The sequence below is a fragment of the Asparagus officinalis genome, chromosome 7, assembly GCF_001876935.1.
Source record: "Asparagus officinalis chromosome 7, Aspof.V1, whole genome shotgun sequence".
Lineage (NCBI taxonomy): Eukaryota > Viridiplantae > Streptophyta > Magnoliopsida > Asparagales > Asparagaceae > Asparagus > Asparagus officinalis.
The window spans coordinates 137,422,826-137,429,856 of NC_033800.1; the positions used below are offsets into that span (position 1 = coordinate 137,422,826).

Here is a 7,031-nt window from a genome sequence, read left to right on the forward strand (position 1 = left end):
CAGAATAAAGTTTTCAGTTAAGACACTCTGTTACATTATGTTTGGTTTTGACCTCACTAAGGAGGACCAATTGAAAATAGACATGTACTGATCACATTGCATGTAATTTTTATGTTGCACATCCATGATTGATCTATGTCATTTGATTGTATTGGTATATGTGACCATTGATGGGTCGAGTCACGATAAATGTGACGAAGGCCGCTTTGATCCTATATTGATATAGTCAATGGACGAGATTGTTCGGAAATACCAATTCAGTGATAGCAATTTTTGAGCTCATAAGGTTATACACAGTTTAAGGAATCATATGGTGCCCAAGTGGGAGATTGTTGGATTTAATCTAATAAATCTATTTGTGGGCACATATGATTAATCAATGTGTATTGCTATCTTTCAGGATAACCCACTAAAGTGATCAATTAAGATTGGGTTAATTTGGTATTTAAATAAGTCATGGGGTTATATGTGCAGATACCAGGTTGTAATTGTAATTTATTGAGGGGCTAAATTACAAAAGTACAACATCTATAAATAAGGGGTTATGGTCCCTAACCTAGGGTTACACTCTCTAATTCTCTTCACCCCCATCTAAGAGAGAAATTCGGCTAAGGAGAAAACCCTAAGGTTAGAAGATCCAAAACCCAAAATCAAGATCAAGCAATGGATTCAGGTATAAGCTTCCGCTCTTTTAGATCCTTGTTAATCTCTTTGAATTAATCATGGCTATATGGTTTTAGATCTCAAGTTTTGATTTAGATCTAACATCACTAACATACAAATAGCCAAATGTATAATGTGAATTCCAGAGATGTAGAAATGAGTTTACAAGAAAAACATGAAATTGAGAAATACAAACCTAGTAATTGCTTGTCAATACAAAAAATACCACCAAATTTATAGTGTACCTGGATTAAAGAAAAGCCAAATCAGTCAAAGCAAAATCCTACCACCAGAAAATAACAATTTAATGCTAAAAGTTCATCCTACCATGCAGTAACAACATCAACTTAGTGATGCTTGCGATAAGCAATAATAAGCAGACTTTAAAAGATAGCCATCAACCGAGCAAGGGTCTTGACAAGTCTGAATGAACTCAGGTTATAACAAAATAGCAGGTCAAAGAAGATTTTGTAATCAATATTTGAAGCCCTTTACCTCTTAGCGCCATATTTATGTTAATACACGCACAAACACCAGATTGAATATTATGTGGGGGAGAAATATCAGATCACCACAATTATAGATGACTCCTCTAGGAACTGCGAACAAGAAAAAAAAACAAAATTAGCATCTACAATACCTAAGGTATATGATAATTACTTAACCTGCCTCGCTATAGAAAAGAATTCCTTATGAACTGCAAACAAGAACGCCATAAATGAAGATAACTTACAGTCAACCAGAAGCACTTCCCTCACACTGTTAGGGCAGGGCGATGTGGCAAGTTCTAAATCCGGCTTATTAATTAGTAAGTGAATTCCATTTTAATGAAACCTGTTATTTATTGATAGTTGATAATTGTCAAATAATGTATAAGAAAGCTTTTCAATAAAAAAATGTCATAAAGAATGTTACCTCACGATAGTGATAGTTAAGCCTAAGAAGTTGAGTAGAATAGAACGTAACAATCCGTAACATATGCGAGGCCTGCACGAAAAACTTTCTTGTCAGTTATGAACATACAACTTGAAAAAACAACACCCTCCACCAAATTAGAGCTGTACAAAAGCATTTATATTGTGGTAAATGAACGGGTGAAATGTCCACTGCAAAAGGAATTCAAGGAACATCATGTCATACACAATCGGAAAAATGAATGAAAACAATATCAGCACTTCATTAACAAACATGGAAGAAAGAGAAGCATATATTAACAGAAGTGATTACATAAACAATAAAAGAAAACATTCATATGCAAGGTATGCAAAGAAAACTCAGCATATAAAATAATATATAATATTATTCGGACAAATGTTAGCTCTTTTTTTTAGAAGAAAACTAATATCAATTAATTTCATCAGATGCATATGAGTTAGCTAATGTGCAATAATGGCAATACATAAGAGAGGAGGAGGTTGTAAATTGCAGCACAGATATAGTAGTATTTGGAAGGTGGTACATGTAAGATAAAGTAGCCAAGATCAGTAGGGCCAGATGAGACTTTTCTGTTATAACAGAATGAAAAAATAATACAACTCAGTGAGTAAGAGATAACCAACCAAAAGAACTATATGATACTTATGGCTGAGCGACTAATTAAAAATGACCACTATAAACAAGTAGCTTAATGAACAAATGAATAAAGAGTGTAAACATTTTTTAGCATCAAAGGCAATAAAGGATAAAGAAAAATACCATGAAAATGAGAGAAAGATGACAATAAATATAATCTCGCTAATATAAGATCTCTCCTTCCAAGCTCCTATACCCAAAAAAGGGGAAAGCATGTGAAAACAATAAGGTATTAACACATAAATTCTCATACTTTATGAGATAAGCTTAATCACATGGATCTAGGAGTGTCCATTTGGCCTGCCGGCCCGGGCCCGGCCCGGTGCTCGTCCCGGCTGTTACGAAAACAATAAGGGATTAACTCATAAATTCTCATACTTTATACAATAAGGGATTAACTCATAAATTCTCATACTTTATGAGATAAGTTTAATCACATGGATCCATCAATTAGTCTGCAAATATCAAGTAGTATTTACATCAAATTAAATGCTCATATGCATCTGTATTAATGGCTTGATAGCAAATCCACCAGTAAAGTTAAATGGAAATAAAATCAAATATAGAAAGTGTAATAAAAACTCTCAATCTTTTACAAAAAAAATTGAAATCATATCTTTACTATGGATCTCCATTCCAAGTTAAACAATATAAAGGATGAGAAAACAGATGAATTTTAACAATATAGATAATGCAAATAAAATTTGTGACGATATTTTCCTTGTGCAATCATATCTTTACTAATAGATTGTGCTTAAATTCAAATTCATAACATTATCTTTCAACATTCCTACCTATTGATATCAACCATAAACAACATGAAGCTATATCTAAAAATTTTGCATCTTAGTATTACCATGCTTATTAAGTAAAGACACAGAGTTAAATATGAAACGTGAAAACCAAAAAAATAAAAATAAAACATATGTGAACAATTTTAGGTACACCTAAGCCTTCATCAAGTCACAATTTTCCTGCAGTTTGTTTCTTCTTGTCCTTGGTCTCTAAAAGCCTCAATTATTCTATAGAAAGAAAGAAAGATTTTAAACAATGTAAAAACAAAAATCACCTACATTTTTCTAAAGGAACTCTCCTTGAATTTCATAAAAAAGACCACATTGATTTATGTTCATAATCAATCTCAAAATGCTAAGATGTCATAAAACATTACAACATCATAAATGATTAGATAGATCAAAATTTACAGTTATTCAAAAGGTTTGAGCTTGTTCAATTATCAAGAATATAACATTCGACATAATCCACACTGATAATCAAAGAATCTAACCCTAAATTATAGGTAGATTCCTATATAATGACAAAGAAAGCCACTGGTTGCTTACGATTTAATTGCTAGGGTTTTTGGATTATGAAACCGAGGGTTAGGGTTTTCAGATTGCTCACCTCTGTTGGGGAGTTCATTGGTTTGCTTTGAAATTAGTAAAATAGGTTAGGGGTAATATTACCCCCACACACCCACTATTTTCAAAACCAATCTTCTTCATCTCCGTCTATGATATAGTCACATATATAAATTAAGCTGCTAGAGTTTCCCCCTCACCAACTATACCATTAATCAACCATCTTTTTTTTTTTTTTTTGTACTTAATTGTATAACATTCATTGTGATGAGGACTCATCAGGGTCCATTGCCCACCTTGAATGCTCAATAAAAGAAATAATATACTAGGCCTTATAGTTAGTTAATAATGAGATCTTGTCATTATAAATAAATTAAACAAATATTAATAATTCTCAAGAAGGGTGGGATGACGGAATGAACCAAGAACAAATTTATTTACTCTGAGAGGTCATAGATTGATCCCACAAATAAAGTAGGAAAGAGTCAATATCCGTCTGCTAAACCCTTTCATTCTTTTATTGGATTACAGTCTTGATTCGATAAGAGTAAAAATAAGAATTTTTTTTTCTAAAATAGAAGCATTATCTATAAATATACTACACTCCCCTAGCTTCCACTACAAGCTTGTTGGTTATTTATTTCTAGCCCCAAGATATTTTCAAAATTAATTTTGAGGGTTGCTTGCATTAAAAAAAAGCTATGTTAGAGGGCTCATACAATCTGTTTTATAGTTTAAGATTGTCAACACATTTTATCTATGATGCATATCAATTATGAGTAATAATATAATTTGATTGATTTAAGTATATCCTAATATATTTTTAGACTCATGCCTTGTCTTTTGCTCTTTATTATATACTAACCTAATATCACAATTGATGTAGGGGATGAAGTAGCTACTATAAAATTGCCCAGGAAAAATATAAAGATAGAGAAGGGTTGATATCAGCTTAATTAAATATGAAAAAAGAAGGAATAAAGGATAATATTTTTCTGAATACTTTATTGTAAAACTTAATTTTTTGAGTTAAATTAGAAATCTTTAGAAGGGATATTCATACAAATTTTTTAATATGCTTATGTGAATGATTTTGTCATAAACAATTATACTAGAGTCATCATTAATCATTAGTATTTTTTTAAGTCCATTAATAATTAAGATGTCTTGCAGTCTTGTGAAAAATATGTGCTTTATGTTGAGCTTATATAAACCATCTTAATATTAAGTATTTGGTTATATTTTTATTAACACATCAACAATATATTATTATATTTTTTAAAATTAATACTACATTTAATGACTAAGATAAACAAATAGGTAATCGATGATTTGATCCGATAAACAAATATGTTACATAAAGTTTGATATAACAAAAATTAAAAATAATATTATGTATACAAGTATATAAAAGTATATTGATCCCAGTTTTACACACAAATCTATTTCCTAATTTTTTAAAAATATTTAAATAAAAATTATGGCAAATATAGTAATCCATGTTTGCAAATTATAACTCAAAATGAATCTGACTTATTTTATAGTAAGAAAAATAAATAAAAAGTAAATAATTTTGACATTTAACCATGTGTATTACACGTGCACAAGAACTAGTATACATATGAAGTATGATAATAAAAAAAACACTTTTAACCAAACACACCCTAAAATAAAGTTCATTATACATAATTCTAGTTATGAAGTTTCTTCAAGGTAGGAAGCCGGTTGCGCATTTAATAATAATTAAATATGACTTTATTTCACACAGCAACATGCAGTCAGGATGGCCGAGTGGTCTAAGGCGCCAGACTCAAGTTCTGGTCTTCGTGAGAGGGCGTGGGTTCAAATCCCACTTCTGACATTTCTTTTTCAAAAATTTCCCCTATTTAGGTAGTTTCTCTATTTGTTTTGGATTAATTGCACTTAAATATCTTATAGTTTCCCCTACTCTACATTTATATACCATCATTTGTTTTTGGTAACACTTAAAATTTTAAAATTTGCAATTTAGTACCCTCTATAATGCAAACGTGAGAATATTTCCTCAAAAGCTTTCACGTGACAAATGCATGCTAATTTTAAAGCTTTTTTACCCTTAATTTTGGTTAAAGTTATTAGTCTTAAAACTACAGTAATTCCATTTAAACCTACCATAATTCTATTTACAATAGAATCTTATAGGTTTAATTAATAAATATCAGAAGTTAAAATTTTGTAGAACTAGTATATGGGAATATCAACGAAAACTTTCAGAGGAAACCACGACTGCATGAGCAAAAAGTATTACAATGCAAATTTGAAAGAAAAATACTAGAGGTACACCCTTAAACCACATCACCAACCACACTCCTCTCTCACTGCACTCGGACCCACATGAGAATTTAAAAAAAAAAATTATGTGGGTCCTAGTGCACTGTACTGAGAAAGGAGTGTGTCTGGGAGTGTGACCGTAGGGCCTCTCAATTTGAAAAGCTCTAGGGTATATACATGTGCAGCCAAAAACAATTAGACTATCTCCATCAGGAGTCGAAATTTTAACCTTCTCTCTCCTGCCACATCACTTTATTCCCCCTCCACATAATTCAACAATCTCTATTTTCTATCATCTCTACAGCAGGAGTTTTTTCAAAAGATTTTTACTTTATTTGGGACCCACTATAACCCCATCACTCCAACATATATACCCCACCTTATTTATTCATTTCTTTTTCTTATTTCATATATATTACTACTACTACTATTATTATTACTAATATAACTCATTTATTTATAATTATAATTTTTTAATATTTACATAAATAATATATATTATTAATTTATTTTTTGATAATATTTTTATATTAACAAAAAAACACACGATTTTATTAAGCATACGGAAAAGTCAAACACACACAAGTTTGAAGAATATAGAAGCAAAAGCAAAGAGAAGGAGAATAAGGTGTTGAAAACTCAGATTTTTTTTTTGTGTCCAAATTACACAAGACTAATCTCTATTTATAGAGGTGAAAAAATAAAAATTATTGATATAAAAATTATAAATTAATTCCTAGTATTTATCTCCTAAAATATCATTTAAAAATTAGGAGTAAAACAAAAAACTCCAACCAATCAAGCCTTGACACATGGCTTGATACATGAGCTCAATTTAATTTCACCCCCCCAAAAGCCGGAGATGAAATTTTCACCCATCCGAAACCGATTTTCCATTTCACCCCCCAAAAGCCCACCTGCTGGAGCAAAAAAAAACCCCAAAACCCAAATGGTGTATAGGTGCAAAGTAGCGGAAACTAGTAGGGTACTTTTAAGTGCAACTAAGGACAAATTTTCAAAACCAACCCTTTTAGAAAGTACCCGATCATTCTCTCTTCTGCTAGGGTTTAGGGTTTTACCCCAATGCCAAGAGCGAGGACCAGGCGGCAGTCCCAGCGCTCCGTC

General features: G+C 31.2%; 1 non-coding gene and 1 pseudogene across 1 annotated transcript; one reads left to right on the top strand and one right to left on the bottom strand.

Moving 5' to 3' along the window:
- On the bottom strand, positions 699 to 6,154 carry LOC109847844 (annotated as a pseudogene).
- Positions 5,374 to 5,457, top strand: TRNAL-CAA. The gene has a single exon. It is a non-coding gene; the product is annotated as a tRNA-Leu (tRNA).